Below are 18,378 nucleotides of genomic sequence, written 5' to 3'. Positions count from 1 at the left end.
AAATGTACTGTGTGGCTCTTAGCTTTCTCCTTAATAACTGAAGCTTTGCATCAGTTTCTTAGCTATCTCCATACATTCAGGGTTCATCACTTCATAGGATCTTCCAATTCCAAGAATACTGTTGCCAGGCTAGGAAAATAAACAAATAAAATGATACCATCTTCATCTGGAATTCCGTGACCAGTCCAGCATGGCAGCATGACGCTGCAGACAGATGTACCGCCTGGGCCAAAGTCTTTGCAAACAGGACTCCACCACAGGGACGATGAATGGGCAGTGAGCTCCCTGACAGGCCCCGCCGTTCCACTGCCTTCCTGCCCCAGTCAGGGTGTGCATACAACCTGCCCAGCTAAAGGCTCACCTGAACCAACCTCTTTCACCCTCTCTCTCTCCTGATTCTAGCCTGAGCCTTTGCTTGCTTGGTCACCATCTAGCCCATGAAGAAGGTGTCTGGGATGAGTGTTTCTCTGCCGGGTCAGGGGTGATCCAGTTTTGTTGAAACGAAGCACATGAGGGGAAAGAAAGCCTCTGATGAATCTGCTTCCTCCTGGGCATTGAGGCTAAAATTACATTTTGGCACCAGCTGTGTGAGGCGTCCCAGTGTGTCCTGTCTGTCAGAGGCTGGGCACTTGGCGAGCGCTACGTTGGTTCTTTATTCCCAGGTTCTGGGCCCACACCAGGCTACCTTCCCTTTGAAGTGGCTTGAAGTTTTCTTTCATGATCTTGTTAAATTTGACTTCTGTGGAAGTAGGATTTAGTTCTTCCTGATTCTCTTCTGTCAATTCCTCTGAACCTCAAATCAATGTGAGTCTGGAAACTGCTTCTTTTGACTCTCCCCCGAAGGATGTTGGGCAGCGCTCACCCCTCGGGAACAGGTCACATCTTTTACCTCCAGCTCGAGCAAACAGATTGCTTTCAGCATACTTCTTATGTTCATGAGTTTCAAGACATTCACCTTTGAAAAAGTCAGTGACTTGGAATGATTTTACGTAATACGTGGAGAAAGAAGCAGATACCATGTCTCTCATTCCTATCGCGGCCCCATGAAAACACTATCAAGACATCCCCACCCCCACCCCCATTGGGGTGCTAAACATTTTGCTTTCTTCAGCGTTTCTTCAAAGCTGCTGTCTTACTTTGGGGTTGTATTCTACCCTGTTTTACTTAAATATCCCTCGAAGCGCTTCTCCTTTGTCTCACTGGTAGCCATCGGTGTCCAGAGCCCCCTTTCTTCCACTAGTAGTTGACCTTCCCACATCAAAAGTGCTCTTACTCACTGAGCTCTTACCCAACCCATTGCCTTGGGAGTTAATGTTCCTTATTTGAATTTGAGTTGTTCCCAGCCCAGCAGCCTTCCAACCTCAAAGTGCCTGGTTCCCTTTGACACTCAAAAGCCTGCCTCCCCGACCGTGTGCTCTGTGAAGCTGAAGGCTCTCGCTCTCGTTCTCCTCCTGACTGTCCATCTGAAAGAAAACTCCATTTGTGTGACCCACATCAGCATTTTTGCGTGTCTGTCCGAGTGTTAATGAATCTGTAAAAAGGAGTGCCAATTTTGATGTCAGTTTTTAGCTGATGTTGCCAAGAGCCCAAACCGGTTCCCTTTCACCGTCAGTGAGTGATACTTGCAGCCTGAAAAATTCCACTGAGGAAGACCAGAATCCCTGTGGAAGTGCTAATTAATGCCGGGAGACACACACAGCTGCACACAACATATTTAAAGAGCCGCCTGAGCGTGTGTGTTTGTATGCACTGTCTTTATCAGATAAACAAATGAAAGTCCTTTGTGTAATTGTTTCCTGTGTGGTAATCCTTATCAGACGTGTAAGAGGGAACACCTTGCTGTCTCTTAGGGTTGTCCAGAGCCTCTGTGTCATGGTTAAGATCTTTTCTGCCACTGGACATCGTGCAAGCGGAGCAGCTTGCAGAAAGTCAGGATGCTCTACCAAACACTGGGAGTCCAAAGAGTTTCTAGGCACGTGACCCTATAGTTGAGGGCCTTGCGTCAGAGGCATCTCCTAGCATCTGGGAGGCTGCGTCTGTGCTTGCTTGGAGAGATGATTCTATGAGGAGGACCAATGATGCTTTCTCAGTTCACCTTACAGCATCCGGACTCTCTTTGATTTTCTCATACCCTCTACACCTTTCCCTACCGGCTCTCTGATCGCACAGATGAAGGAATTTAGTTTAGTGTTTTTGTTTCTTTTTAATCTCTTTATGTGAATATGGGTGCATGTGCCACCCCAGCTCTTGTATGGCAGGCAAAGGGGATTCGGGTGTTGAGCCTTGCCTCCCCTCACCCACCACCTCTTGTTGTTGTCTTTCTTGTTCTCCCAGGCTAACTGCCACGGACATTCTCCTGTCTCCCCTCCTATCTCACTACAGGAATAATAAGACAGTAGCTTTAGACAAGGGTGTGAGTGTGCCTGGCTTTATGTGGGTTCTGGGGATTTGAGCTTAAGTCTTCACACAAGTGCTTTCCTCTACTGAGCCATCTTCCACACCCTAAATTTTAATTTAGATAATATTATTGGAGCTTAATTGAAGTATAATTCACCACATTGGAAGTTCACCCATTTATTAACATAGGCAAATCTATGATACATATTCACACAGCCATCACCACAAGCAATGTTTGAATGTTTCTGACATTCCAAAAAGAGAACTGTTTGGCAGTCATGAGCCATTCCCTTCTAGCCTTGCCACCACATACCAGATCTAGGAGCCATTAATCTCCTTTCTGTCTGAGCCTGCTTTTCTTGGGGGGGTGTTGATGCCCATAGACTGGGAGGTTGAACTCTCATAGCTGCTGGTGTGAATTTCTCAGCGAATATAACCACTGTGCTCTGATGCCCTTGGGTTTTTACTTCTCATCCCTATGTGTCTCCCGATTCACAGCTTTAGTAGCCTGGTAGCAGGAAGGGTCCCAGAATAAATTGTCTTCAGAAAACTTCATCGTTAAGACACTGTATGCTTTACCAAGTCAGTGGAGGGAACAGCATTCTGAAGGTTCCTTGCAAAGAACCTTTTTCCTTCTTCCCCCTCACCTTGGAAAGAGGAGTTATCTATGCAGCAGTTTCTCTCAGTTGGTTTACACTTGAGCAAATAAGAGCTGGGAAGTAGTTGGCAGGGCTGACTTTTGAGCCAGTTGTTGATTTTTTTACTGATGTTCACAACAGACAGGGCTAATTTTTGTGAACTCCTTACCGAGAACTCTGGGTTTCAGTTTGCACTCAGAGGGTCAGTTGGCATTTCTCTGAATGAACGGATGAAACTCTCCATCCTTGAGGTACAATAGTATAAGCTAGACAAAGAGTAGTAGCCGGTACTTCTTGAGATACTCGAATTCCTAGAGTCAAGATACCACGCTCTGGGTTCTTCACACCAAGCAGGCCCCCTATGTCCCCACGTCCTTGAGATTCTATAGATGGGAAAAAATCGGTGCCTCTTTTGGTATTTTGGGATTTTTATTTTTATGCCTCCTTGGCAGCCCGCCTGTCTGTCTGGAAGTGTTTGATGGTTTTTTTTTTTTTTTTTTTTTTTTGGCCTGTTTACGACTATCTCTATCTTTGTGCCTCCTACTTTGTAGGTTTTCTTTTTTTGTATTAAATATGTCAACATGTTTTTGTAAGATACAAAGTAACTTTTTTGTGAGAAGAATGCCTGTTTGGAAACAGATAACAGAAGGAAGGCCATTTTCAAGTGGCTGCTTAGGTCATGATTTGAAAAGATCTTATGGTTTAAAAGAGAAAGAAAAATCAAACATTTATAATGTATTGATTAATGGCAGTTTATCTGTTTCAAAATTAAAGTTTTGATTCAAGAATGTGTTGGGGAGTCGGATAGGAGGGTGACACTTCTCTATCTTGGCCATCTTTCTTTGAAATTATATGCAGATGATTTTGGTGTGTGTTTTGTGTGTATGTACGAGATCTGTATGATCTGTATTATATATCCACAGATACACACACACACACATTTTCTGATAAGGTTTATATAAGCTTGCAGAAGCACCAGTTTTAGAGTCAGTGTGGTCACTCAGGTTTGAGTGGTTTGTGACAAACGCCACCCCTTTTGTCAAAAGTGTCAATTCCTGTTAAGCTGGGTAAAAAGGAATTGCGTTTTATTCTGAAACATTTAAGAATTCAAGAATTAGTGGCGCACGCCTTTAATCCCAGCACTTGGGAGGCAGAGGCAGGCGGATCTCTGTGAGTTCGAGACCAGCCTGGTCTACAGAGCTAGTTCCAGGACAGGCTCCAAAACCACAGAGAAACCCTGTCTCGAAAAACCAAAATGTTGTAACAGGAGCGGCAGGGCTGCGTCCCCGGCACCCAGCCGCCCGCATGGCTAGCTTATGCCCCGAAATAATTACACGGAAACTGTATTCTTTTGAACACTGCCTGGTCCATTAGTTCCAGCCTCTTATTGGCTAGCTCTTACATATTGATCTAACCCATTTCTAATATTCTGTGTAGTACCATGAGCTGGCTTACCAGGAAAGATCTTAACCTGTGTCTGTCTGGAGTGGGAGAATCATGGCGACTCTCTGACTCAGCTTCTTTCTCCCAGCATTCTGTTCTGTTTACTCCACCCACCTAAGGGCTGGCCTATAAATGGGCTAAGGCAGTTTTCTTTATTAGTTAACCAATGAAAGCAACAGATAAAATACAAGAACCACCTCCATCATTTCCCCTTTTTCTGTTTAAACAAAAAAGAAAGGCTTTAAAAAAAAAAAAAAAAAAAAAGAATTAGGTCCGTAAAGTGGTATGGTGATGCACACCTGTGATCCTGGCTCATGAGAGCTGACATCAAAGGATCACAAATTCAGGGCCTGTCTGGTCTATATTAAGTTCAAGGTCAGCTGTGGCTATGAAGTCTCAAAAACCAGAAACCAAACTAAAACAAAGCAAAACAAAGAAACTGTCTACAATAGGCAGCGTGCACTATACTGTCTTGATGCTAAAATTCTTCTATGTTCTTACACCAGAAATAGATAACAAAAGAGCAAGCATTTGATATGATCTTAATCACTTTGGAGATGTGTGAGCTGGACCATCTTGGTGTGTCTTCCATAGCGAGGTGTCTCCTCTGACCATTTGCGTGGTCCTTTTAAAATATGAATTAATATTTTCCAGAAGTTTCTCTTGTTAGGTCGCCCGACCCAGTGGGTCATTTATCTAGGCGCAGCACTTTATTCCTCAATGGAGGGGGGGGCGTGATCGGAGCCACACTGATGGAAAAGGAGGAAGAGGTTGTGTTCAAGTGGAGGAGAAGGCAGTCCTGGTGTGATCCCCAACGTTCCTGGCTGTGGAGCCCATGGGCATCTGTGTTTAGAACTCTGCAGGGCACAGGGCAGCAGTTCAATGTCTTACCAAATTTCTAAGTGCTCTTTTTGTTTTTCTTAGCAAGCCTAATGTAATGGGGGGAAATAGATACAAGTAAGATACTTCGACCACATTCCAAGCCTAAACTCTGTTTCTAAGTTGAGAGTTTGTGGTAGGCGTATAACGTTCTTGTGTTTTATTTTAGACTATAATCTTAGTAAGTAGCAGGGTGTATGTTTATCTTGTGTTTTTGTTGTTTAGCAACCATTGTAGTACACACCTGTTGCCTAATAAGTGTTCGTAATTGGCAATTTGAAAAGGAAATAGGGCTCTTGAAGAGAACTAGGGTGAATTTCTCCACACCCGCATGGCAGCTCAGAACCTCTCTAACTCCAGTTCCAGGGATGGGATGCCCTTTTCTGTTCTCTGCAGAGAACTGAGGCACACACGTGGTACACGGCTATACGTGCAAGTAAGCACTCATATACGTAAAAATATAAAACAAACATCTTTGGGACAGACAGACTGACATTCTCACTTTAAGGAACTGAAATCCCTAATGTTTAAAACTAGCTTAGGGGCGGGAGAGACGGCTCCTTTTCCAGAGGACCTGGGTTTGATTCTCAGCACCCATGTGGCAGCTCACAACTGTAACTCCGGTTCCAGGGAATCCGATGCCATTCTCTGGCCTCCATAGACACTCAGGCAAGCAAAACACCCATACATATTTAAAAAAAAAATAAAACAGGAAAAAATAATATATACTTAGTCTATACAACAAAAATAAGGTAAAGTACTTATTATGTATGACTTAGCTATAAGACCCTAGACCGTATTCCAACGGATGTTTGGTGAATGGTTACTGCGTGTAAGTCGGTAGTCCGGACTATATTAGGACTAACAGGAGGCCTAAGGTTTGGCAGCAGACCCACAAAGCTCCGCCCACAAAGGAAGTTGCCACCTCCCATCTTGCTTCACTTTCTGGGTCTTTTGTAAATTTAAGATTCTGATTCGAGGATCTGGAGGGATGGGTGGGCAGTTAAGGGCACATCCTTTGCTTAAGAGGCCAAAGCTCAGTTCCTAGCACCAGAGGGCTCCTTGGGTGTGCAACTGGATACACGTGCGCGCGTGGGCGCACACACACACTCACATATAAATGCACATAAATAAAAATAAATCATTTTTTTAAAAAATAAATGAGAAAAATTAAGAATCATACACTCTTGGACATATGAACATCACCAAACATCACAAGCAGATATAAAGAGAGAAAAATATCTAAAAATGAATTATTGTAAAACAGAGCTGTTTATATTTCTCCAAAGAATAAGTTATTGTGGGTGGCTCAGATTTCTAAAGAGCACGGGCTTTGCCCCTCTACCTTATCTTTTCTATCCCCTCTCATTTACTAATATTTTCTTTTGAAATTTAATTTTGTGCTTGGAATCTTCCTCAAGCAGTCTGTTGAGTACGACTGACTTTCTTTACTGAGGGAGGTTCATCGTCCCCAGTAGTAACTGTCCTATGCGACAAGGACCAGGAGACTGTTTCCCCAGCAAATCTTTTTCAGCATCACCTTTGAAATCGCTACCCCTGCTATCAGGATTTGCTTTTGATTTGCCCTCCAAAGCCACCCCCATCATGTCATCTGACTGAGGTGGTGGCTGGGGGACAGGAAAAAGCCTTAGCTAAACTGACGGTATTTTATCTTGTTGTGGAGGTTTGAATGGAAATGGCCCCCGTAGCTTATACATTTGGATGCTTGGTCCCCAGTTAGTGGAACTCCTTTGAGAGGGATCAGGAGGTGTGGCCTTGTTGAAGGAAGTGTGTCACTGGGGGTGGGCTTTGAGCTTTCAAAAGCCTATGCCAGGCCACTCTCTGTCTCCCTGCCTGCTGCCTTCAGATCAGAATGCAGAGCTCTCAACCCCATGTCTGTCTGGGGGCTGCCGCTCTGCTTCCCACCATGATGGCCATAGACTAACCCTCTGAAACTGTAAGCAAGGCCCCAAATAAATGGGACTTCTTTACAAGTGTTTCCTTGGTCATGGTGTCTCTTCACAGCAACAGAACAGTGACTAAACCGCTTGTTTATCTGTTTGTTTACATTGGTCTTCCAAATATTGTGACAAGCGGGCTCAGCTCTGGGTAAGATGTGCTGGCATGGCATGGCAGTTTTCCAGCGTTTCCTGGTATACCAGTATGCTCTGTTGTGAGGTAACAAGATGGGAAATCAACAATAGACAGAAACCTAAGCTCAAAAACACAATCACTGTATGCCTTTTTGTTTTTTTCTCTGCTTGTCCATGAGCATAGACGACCCACCGTTCTTCTCTTTGGAACCATTCAGGTCTCAAACTAGTAAAATCTACAGAAAGCTAGTTCTTTTCAATAATTAATTAATTAAAAAAAGAAAGCTAGTTCTTTTGGCTAGTGTCCATCTGCTTTCATTTTGAGAATACAGCTTTAGTCCTTTCTAAGCAAAACAACAATATACTGCGGTTTGCCTCGTGGAAGGGTCTTGAGGGGAAGGGTCGGAGATTGCTGCGTCGTCCAAGCGCCCAAGCACTGTGCGTGTTGGAGCTAAGTGTGTGGCTTAGCTTGTTTCCTCAGAGCAGGGAATGCTCAGTACTAAACGGCTAGGTTGCTTCTTCGGACCCACATGTACACATGGCAGAGATGAAGCACTGGCTCCCAGCCTCGCTCCCCGCAGTTGGCAGGCTGGAGAGTGGTTTCCATACTTATGCTGTCGCAGTCCAAGGGGATGACGAGTAAAGGTTCTGCTCCACCCAAAGCACATCCAGAGCAGGATCTGCTCCCAGACTAGGTTGTACTACCCCCTGAAGGTACAAGAGCGCTTACCTAGGTGTCCTTTTCCTTCCATGTTTTTAACTGAGTAATAGTGAGTTAGAGGCCAGTCTGCTCTACATTAGAACTTGTCCCTAAACGTGTATTGCATATCATATATATGTGTGTGTGTGTGTGTGTATAAGTATACACATATATACTTCTTCACTGGCTGTTCCTCCCTTTAGAAAGAGAAGCTAGGATCAAAGGATCTAGGAACTCTAAGATGAATTTCTGACAGTTCTATCCCTTTTATAGCAAAGGGATGGGTGTCACTTTGACTGCTTGCAGTACCCAATATTACTAGTATGAAGTTGTCCCTTGCTGCTGGCCTTCGTATGGAATTTATAAAAAGTCTAAAGTGATGTTTCTCTCTTTAATTGTGTTTACTCCCGATGTTTTCACTGCTGGGCAGTTTGAGAAAAGTTCGTTGTGAGTCTTGTCTGGTTAAGATCAAATACACTGCTGTACCTTTCTCTGTGCTCATGAACCCTGAAGAAATGTGAATAAAGAACCGTCAGTGGGCCGTCCCCACTCTGTTCTCCAGAAAGGGAGAAGTGTGCTGAAGATCTGTTTAACAAAATTACCCTTCTGCTGTTTCACGTGGGGCCCTTACTGAACCGTAAGTTCTGAGGTTCAGTAGGTCTGCGGTATCGGCCCTAAACCATGGTTTCCGATCAGTTCTGAAGGGTGCAGGCACCACCAGACCCCAACCCTGTGTGACATAGCATAAGTAGCAAGTCACCCGGCTCTGACTCTGGATGCTATTGTAGCTTCCCTGAATGAGAGGGGCCCGTGTGACCCCAGCTTTGAGGCTGGCTGTGATTAGTTGAGATTCTACAGGGAGAGAGAAACCACCTGGGAGAAGGGCTTTGACGTGCCTGCTCCTGCAGAGTTGGGAGTGGAATTTCCAGAACTGGCTCCTTGGGGGCTGTGAGGACAGGAATGCGGGGCAGAGGGACAAGGTAAGGAGGAAGTGAGATAAGGTCCCTTTCCCTCCCGCCTCCAACCTAGGAGTGGACTGGGATTATGAACCGTCCCCTTTACTCTTCAGAACAAAACCAGGGGATGCTTCTAAGTAGCTTGTGAGACTGTGCTACCCTTCACCAAGTAGCTTCAAGTACAGAGACAAGAATTTGAATGGACCCTGTTCTCGGAGCCACTTCAGTGAACCAAGGGAGGATTTGCTCACCCAGCACTGTAACTGCTTCTCATGTCCGTGCTTTGAGGGTGCATTTGCACATCTGTGAGGCCACTTCCAAGATAAGTATGCGTATTAATATATTTTCCTCTATATTCCTCATCCTTTTATTTTTCATTTTTTTAAAAAAAGAATCTTTAATTTTATGGCTTCAAACTTTTAAAATGATTTCTTTTCTGCATGGCACCCACGTTTGGCTGTATTAACCTCTGTGTCCCGGACACTAATTTGAGATCCTGAAGTTCAGCGGTGCCAGAATTTCATACGTGGCTTGTTAGCATTAGTTCGGAGGTGTTAAGAGGCAGTTCTAGAAGGTTCCTTGATTCCAACTATGTTTTTGAGTAAGAATGTCCTCCTGCCTCAGGTTCAGTCGGCCTGCTTGGTCCATGACAAGCCTGGGGTACAGCAGTGGGTAGTGAGGCACTCTGAGTAACTCAGGACGAGAAATTGAATGTTTTCCGTTCATTTGCTCCCAGTCTCTGTTGTGTACAGGAACTGAGGTTCTGAGGTCAAAACTGGAGGGTAAACACAGAAGCTAGTGTGGAATGGCTCAAACGTCACGTCAAGTTCAAACCTAGCGAGAGCACGCTTACTGCTGTTATGCAGAGAGATTTTTGGCGGACGTGTTCATCATGTGCAAAGCAATAAAATTAGGAATGGAGCTCCGAGTTCCCTCCCCTGCTTCTGGTTTCTGAAGAACAACACAATGCTATCCATGTTTGTAGGATATGAACAGGTTCTGTTTGTGTTTGTTTGTTTGTTTGTTCTCCTTGCTCACCCACCTCTTGGAATTTACTTCTAGGAAATTACTGGGAAAATACCCAAAGCAGTCTATCAAAATGTGAAAAATATTCTAAATGTTTAGTAAATAAGGAAGGTCAAACGAAATATGGAACAAATATGAAAAAATACTATGCAGCCATTAGTAATGGTTATTGTCTTAGGTTGCTTGTATTATGGTATGGTGTGGTATGGTGTGTGTGTGTGTGTATGGGTTTTTTGAGACTTTTTTTTTTTTTTTTTTTTTTGTGTAGCCCTGGCTGCCCTAGAACTCACTCTGTAGACCAGACTAGCCTTGAACTCAGATCCGCCTGTGCCTCCCAAGTCCTGGGATTAAAGACTTGCACCACCACGCCCAGCTACAATGTCATATATTATAAAGTAGCATTTGCAAATAAACTCACGCGTATACAAGCACAGGAAAGAACTACACCAAGCATGTGTTCTCAGAGTTTCTATGCCTTGTGAGATGTTTAGCAGTTGTCTGTCCAATGTTTGACAGGATGCCCTTGTTAAAGAGAGTGCTCTCTCTGTGTATGTGAAGACCGTGTGCGCACTTATCTGGATGGATATTGTGAACGCTTCTGTAATGAGCATGGGGGCACAAATATCTCTTCAGGGACTTGTTTCAGTTTCTTGGGCATCTTTTAGAAGCAGGTTGCTGGATCATAAAATAATTCTATTTCTTGTTTTGGGGTGGGGGTGCTCCATAAAGTCTTCCATTATAACTGTAAAATTTTTTTCAGCTCTGTTAATAGGGCACAAGGAGACCTGTTGCTCCACATTCCCATCACTCGTTATTTTAGAAGTCAGCTCTGCCACCCCCACACTGATGTCGCTGGTGTTTTGGAATTTGATGGAGAGTGTGAGATTGTAGTTTTCATCTAGTCCTGCCTGGCTTGACCCTGAGAACTTTCACCAGCTGTCAAGTTATAAAACGCCTCCTTGGCTCTTGGCTCTTAGCCTTTTTTTTTTTTTTTTTTTTTTTTGGTTCCTGTCCTGGAACTAGCTCTTGTAGACCAGGCTGGCCTTGAACTCACAGAGATCCGCCTGCCTCTGCCTCCTGAGTGCTGGGATTAAAGGCGTGCGCCACCACCGCCCGGCTTCTTAGCCTCTTTAAAGTCTCTCTCAAGATAATGGAAACTTGTTTGTTCTTGGGAAAAAACACGCACATGCACACACACCTAGGAGATTTCTGTTTAGTATAACCGAGCCTTTCTGAACCCAGAGACGGATAATAGATAGCTTCAAGGTGAAATCCTTTTGTGCGGTCCAAAGATCCAGTGTTCTCCCCTCCTGATGTTTTGTTTTTAAGATCTGTAGGCCTCAGAGACACAAGCATGAGCCTGTTCTGTTCACCCTGTAGTATCCAATACTGTCTGCTGTCACATGCTGAGGTTTAATATTGATTTAAACAAACTTTTTAAACAAACCGCTGAAAGTCAGACTTCCTGGGGATAGCTTTCCAACCACTGGGAAGCATTGTGTTAAAATCCCAGGCCCTTCCTGGCTCTGGGACCCTTGGAACTTAGCTTCTTCCTCGTGAATCTTCCTGTCAAGCTGTGGTGATAAGAACATCTGCTGTACATCAGGGTCTCTTAGCAACCTGTTAAAGTGCAGATCGCTGGGCGTGGCTCCTAGAGACCGGGTCCATGTCTAAGAAGACTTGAGGATTTTCCTTTCTTTATTCCTTTTGTTGAAAATACTTTTCTCACGTAATATACCCTGATTATGGTTTCCCCTCCCTCTGCGTCTCCCAGTTCTTCCCACCTCCCCTCCCACCCAGATCCCCACTCCCTTTCTCTCATTAGAAAAGAGCAGGCATCTAAGAGTAATATTAGAATGTAACAAAATAAAATATAATAAGTGAAACAAGAACACATTGAAGTAGGACAAGACAAAGAAACAGGAGGAAAAGCGCCCATAAAATCCCTAAACTGGAAGGTTTCTTACAAGATTCTGGGAGGCAGTGTTGTTACTGCTGTTGTTTGGACTTCGCTCTAAGATAAACCATTTTAAGGTTAAGAATCTGAGAGTGTGTGACGGTCCGACTTTATTTAGTGACAGCGGATCAGTTGAACAATACTCTTAGAGAACGTCACTGGATGATACAGTCCCAGAGGAAATAAAGGAAAACTTTTCCCGTAGAGCCGTCAATGAAAACATTTTAAATCATTTAAACAGGACACATTAAAAGTCTTTCCAGGGACTGAAGAAATGGCTCAGTGGTTAAGAGCACTGACTGCTCTTCCAGAGGACCGGGGTTCAACTCCGATCACCCACGTGGCAGCTCACAACTGTCTGTAGCTCCAGTTCAGGGGACCTGATAGACACACATGCAGGCAAAACACCAATGTGCATGGAGGAAAAGTAAGTGAAAGCCTCTCCAAAGACAGGGACTGAGTTATCTTCCTTCTGTGCTGAGGCTTGTTCTTTTTTTGTGTTTTCCAGACATGGTTTCTCTGTGTAGCCCTGGCTGTCCTGAAACTTAATTCTGTAGCCCAGGGTGGCCTCAAATTCACAGAGGTCCACCTGCCTCTGCCTCCCGAGTGCTTGGAGGCGTGCACCACCACCACCCAGCATTAGTCTTGCTCTTAATGTTGGACTAGAGAACAGAGGGAACAATAGTGATATTTTAACTGCCAGACAGAATTCTTTTTCAGCAAGAGCAAGGTGCCAGTAACCTGGCCATACTTGTAAGTCAAAGTTTAGTTCCTGTTGGAATTGCTTTCCCCAAGACAACTGCAGGGGGACCAGAACAGGTCAGAACATGCCGCGTCATTGGGCTTGACCTGAGTCCGGGGGATGTTTTCTTCCAAAGTCAACAAGAGTGGAGAGCTGTTCTTCAGGGGAATGGGGGCATGCACTTGTGACTACGCTCTATAGTCTGTCACTTGTGGAGGCCAGAGAGAAGTTGGTTGTCACTGTCCGGTGAACTTTCACTCCAGAAAGGTTCCTGGAAAGAAACTTTGCCAGCGTTAGTTCTTATGCGTACAGGAAGCCATGTCTGTTCCAGCAACCCAGCTGGAGCAGAGCCAGGGTGGGGCTGTGAAAACATCTGGAGGCTTCCAGGTGGCGTTAGCCTGCCCACAGCTCTTACTCTGGGAAAAATACCAGTGTCCTTTTGTAGTGTTACTGTTGGGTGGATGTAGATGAGCAATAGGGGTCTGTGAGTGGGCACGGCACACCCACACTCACACCCACTCTGGGACAAAGTGAGTGCATACGGAGGCAGATGTGACCGTGGGAACTTTTCACCTAAGTAAGGCAGAAAGGTGAGCTTTGGGTGCAGCTGATCTTTAAGCATCTCAGGAACCTACATGTTCTTTGTTCCCAAAGAACAGATCTTCAGTCAGCTTATTGCAGAGAAAAGGGTAGGTGTGCGTCTCCTTTGGTTCACAATCAGACTGGCTTAGGATGACCAGGCATGGAATGAATGAATGGACGAATGAATGAACTTATTCACTGGTACTTATTTTGTTTTCTCCTTAGCATCTGCGTTTTAATTGGTTTCTGTGATTAAAAAAAAAACAAGCACCTAATTCAGCCTTTTATCTGGGATTTACCCAACACCATGAAACTGTAACTATAGCTGTGTAGACAAGCATAGTCTAAAACACCCCAATAAGTAAACCCCAGCATTATTTCTTCATTGGAAATGAAAGCCAGTATCTAGATAAGATTCTAATTTATATTTTGATCCATAGTAAAGATTCCCTCCCTCCCTCCTACCTTCTCTCTTTCACACAGTAAAAATGATCTGCTGTAGAGGAAGGGGCTCCATGAGGTTGGGCTATACTAGGTAGCATGGCTGCAAAACAGTAGCATATGCCCCCTGCCCCAGCCTCCGCTCTCAGATGGTGGGAGACCCCTGGGAGAGAGTCTGATCCAGAATGGTGGCCACACTGGCATGACTTTTATTGTTGCCATTAATTAGCTGACTGTCTTTGCAGAGTCTACAGGCATGTGTAGACAGTTGTATGTGATATGATGTATGTGGTAACTTAGACAGGTTTTTGGAGGCTTGGTTAAAAGACTAACTTAAATAATTGAGCTGTGCGGTTTTTAAAATCGGAGCCAAGGTATTTGTGTATCTGTGTGTCCGGTTGCTTTTGCTAGAATCTGCGTCTCCTTAGACCATCCTTCTGCCTTGCTTCATTTGCGCTCCTTCTGTCTGAAAGCAGTATGAGTCATGTTATCCTTGCACTGGGCCTGTGCATCCCTGTGCAGGGTTTGAGAGGGACATCGCGTGCTGGTGCATGTACGTTCTCCTGTGTCAAAGCCTTGTGCTCTTACTGCTAATCCCATAAGCCCAGGGCAAGTGCTACTGTATCCGCCCAGTCATGAAGCTCTGTGACTGGGTCATCCTAAGCCTTTGTTACTTGTAAAACGAGGGAATGGATTTCAGCATTTGCAGGTTCTTAGGAGGGGAAAACAAGGTGAGAAGTGTGTTTTAATAAAAACTATCCAGAATGTATCATAATGTCATCAATTCTTTTTTTTTTTTTTTTTTTTTTTTTGGTTTTTCGAGACAGGGTTTCTCTGTAGCTTTGGTGCCTGTCTTGGAACTAGCTCTTGTAGACCAGGCTGGCCTCGAGCTCACAGAGATCCGCCTGCCTCTGCCTCCCGAGTGCTGGGATTAAAGGCGTGCGCCACCACCGCCTGGCAATGTCATCAATTCTTAAGATTTCTTCCAGATTTGAACACTCCGAACAAGTCTTAAAACTTTCTTAGAGTAAATGCAATCCCTCTTCTTCCTTCTCTTCTCCTTCCTCCTCCTTCTCTTCCTTTTCTATGGTACTAAGAATCAAACCCAGGACCGTACAGATGCTAAACACATGCTGGACCACCGAGTGTTATCCTCATTATCAGCCCCAATGCAGTTTTAGTAAGCATTTTATTATCAAAATTTTTGTTTATTTTTATGTGTATCAGTGGTTTGCTTGCTTGTGTCTGTATACCATGTAGGTGCAATGCCCACAGAGGCCAGGAGAGGGCGATGGATTCCCCTAGGGCTGGAGTTACAGATGTTTGTGAACAGCCATGTGGGTGCTGGGAATCAAACCTGTGTCCTCTGGAAGAACATCCAGTACTCTTCATCATTGAGCCATCTGTCCAGCCCTGGTCATTTCCTCGTCACTTAATTAATAAGATATGTTTTTAGATCAGCACTTAATGTCACATCATACAGTAAGTGAGGTTTCTGATTTCAGAAATCCTAGCAAGGGATAAAATCATGTTAGCTGCAGTATTATCATCAATGTCGTCCTTTGTCTTCATGGTCCCAAGCAATGTGATGGCAGTTGACAGTTTACAGGGCTGGAGGTGGGTGCTGTCTCTGCTTCTCCAACTGCTGTCTTCTTTGGTGTGCTCGTCACAGAACTCTGTTGAGTGACTTTTCATAGTTTGTTTCATTTCAGCTGACGTAAAGTACTTGTGAGGTCAACTCTTTATCTTGTTCACTGAACCACACTTGGGCTACTATGGAGATGATCTTCAGTACCATCCGGTTTCTGGAGATAAAGAGAAGAGGCACATTCTTTATTTTCTCTATCGAGGCATTTTCCCAAATCAAAAGAAGTGCTTTCTGTAGGTAGCAGAACGAAGCCATGATTGCGCCTTGTTAGTGGTTGGCACTTTCCTCCAAGGGAGAAAAGAAATGCTTTATTGAGCTGTAACAAGGGAATGGACCTTGGCCATTCTCTGCTTTCTTCAATGGGTTGGTAAAAGACTGCATTTCATGAGGAAGAGCCAGTCTGCACAATTGGTAGGCCACCTGTCAGATGGGACAGTACCACAATTTACAGCTGTTCCCAGTGCAGACACTGCCAGCTCCCACATCCCGTGACTGGGGGCCTTGTTATTTTATCTGGGACATGCTTGTAGCTCCTAAGTTTGGGCTTCCCTCTTGTTATTGTTTTCTGTTTTAAGAGAGGATGGGAGAGATCAATTTGGATCTGAGCTAAAGATCTCCTGCCAGGTGAGAGAGGTTCAATAACAGACAAGTATGTGTGTGTGTTGGGCCAAAGTCTACGAAGCTTGGCTAGGAAGGCTCTGGGCACATCTCCATTCAGATACCTTGACACACACTTCATTCACCCCAAACACCCACAACTTGTCTCTTCTTGTCTTCTGTTTGCCCTCAGCAGGTTGAGTGCTGGTATTTATAAGCCTCTCTGAGTCGACACAAGAGCACAAACCTGAGAGGCCACTGAGTGGCCAGAAAACAGGCTTCGGCCTGAGGTTTTTGAGGTTTTCGTTGTGGCTTTTAGAAGTGTAATTAGTTGAACAATTCCAGAAGCTTGGCCTCTCTCCTTGACCCCCTCCTGTCCCCACTCCTCCCCTCAAGTCTTTCTGGGCCTCACATTCTTTTATAAAGTCTTGCCCAGCAGACGTTGGTAGTCGTTTCTTTTCTGGAAGAAAGCTTCTGTTCCCTGTGTCCCTTGCCTTTCAGCCCAGCCACCTCGCACCCGTCACAGTTTATTGACTTGCAGGTTCAGTGCCCCTTGTGCCACTGCATCAGGCGATTGCTTCTTCACCAGAGAGACCAGAGCCATCCTGCGCGAGTTCGCAGCCGCTGGGGTCCCGCCGGGAGTGGAAGGCTCAGAATCTGAGCACTCCGCTGTGACTGGAAGAGCGTGGAGGACCTGCCAGAAGTGGCCTTTGACAACAGCAGAAAGTCCTTTTGAGTTTGCAGCCATGAGCAGTGAGGAAAATTTCACTAGCGAAGGAGCAAGGTTCTCGCCCTGTGTGGTCACCATCAACAGCCGTCTTTCCCTTCACACAAGTGTGACCAGCATCGTGTGTGTTCGAAAAGGAGCCTGAGAGTTGTTGCCTGTTATGTGGGATTCATATTCTTACATCTCCCCTTCAAAGCAAATAAAGCCCAAATGGCAAGAAGAGTCCAGACACTGGTTTATAATTAGTATTGTTAGAGAAGGAACAAAGGAGCCAGCATCGTCCGCCAGTGCCTCTGCCAGGGGCAGCCACAGTGGACATCCTGGTTCGCTTACTTCTGATTTTTAATTAAATTCTCAAATACACTTTAAGGAAAAAAAAAACTCAGCCTTGGGATTTTATTGGTAGGATCTTTTTTTTTTTTTTAATCAGTGATTCTTAAATCATGGCGTTGTATGGCATTTAGTGACGAATTGGATTTAACAGCAGTTAGAGATCAATGAACGTTTGGCTGTCCTCAGTGTTATCAGTTAATAACACATTGATTTTTGTAGGGTGGGTGTGTAGGTCTGTATACATACACATAATACTTGTTCATTTCAAGTTTTTGTTTATTTGCGTGTGTGGCGTGTGTGAACACATATGCCGTGAGTGTGTTTGATCGTCAGGAGACCGCTTACTCTAGAGGCAGGGTCTCTTGCTGCTGCTGCTGCTGCTGCTGCTGCTGCTGCTGGCCTGTCTACTCCAGGCTACACTCTCCTGCCCCTGCCTCCTGTCTCACAGGGGCTGCTGGTTTTCTGAGACTCTTGATGTAGGTGCCTGGGGTTGAACTCAGGTCCTCAGGCTTGTGTGGCAGCATTCTTACTTTCTCAGTCGTCTCGCTGGCCCTGTCTTACTTTTTAAAAGTCAACTTCCACTGGGCATTTTCCATATCCCTAACAAACCCCCATGCTTTTGGTGGCTGTGCTAGGATGGCATAGGTCTCTGCTGTTATTTTAGTATGCTCTTGTTCTGGAGAAGTCGTTTGGCTTTTTGGCTGACAGCACTTCACAGGGAGGTGTGTTTCTTCTGGCTTCGTAAGTCTGGAGTGAGGATGGGCTGGCAGTGTTCTTGTGTATAATCATTTACTTTCTTTGCTAGTTTTTTATAGAAGCATTTTCGAAAAGCAATGGTTAGAGCAGTATTTTTTTTTCCCTAGTTTACTTCATGCTTATTTCAAAGTTTGTAACTGTTACATGTCTCGATGCAGTAACCTGAGTTAACTCTTAACAGAAAGTCAATGTAAAATCAGAAATGTGTTGTGTGGTGTGGAATCCAGTGTCTCTGACTGCGTGTCCTGCTGTCGTTTGTGTGGTGTGGGATCCAGTGTCTCTGACTGCATGTCATGCTGTCATTTGAACTTTGCCCAACATAACAGTGCAAGATACTGAAGGTTCTCAGCAAAGCGATTGCATAGAAGAAAAGTGGGACTGGGAAAAAGACCTGACATTTAAAAAGAATGTATATGGAGTTTACCTTTAAGAGATTGAGCGTCTGGTGCAGGAACTGCTTTGA

The 18,378-nt window shown here is 44.7% G+C and overlaps 1 protein-coding gene across 2 annotated transcripts in view; it reads left to right on the top strand.

Annotated features, from left to right (window-relative positions):
- The window catches only part of Kank1 (KN motif and ankyrin repeat domains 1), a 194,041-nt gene that overhangs the window by 116,787 nt on the left and 58,876 nt on the right, over positions 1-18,378 (top strand). The gene's annotated exons all lie outside the window — the stretch shown is intronic.

This window comes from Chionomys nivalis, chromosome 8, assembly GCF_950005125.1.
Source record: "Chionomys nivalis chromosome 8, mChiNiv1.1, whole genome shotgun sequence".
In the NCBI taxonomy this organism is placed as follows: Eukaryota; Metazoa; Chordata; class Mammalia; order Rodentia; family Cricetidae; genus Chionomys; species Chionomys nivalis.
The sequence above is the reverse complement of the archived record's forward strand: the minus strand, read 5'-3'. Positions and strand labels throughout refer to the sequence as shown.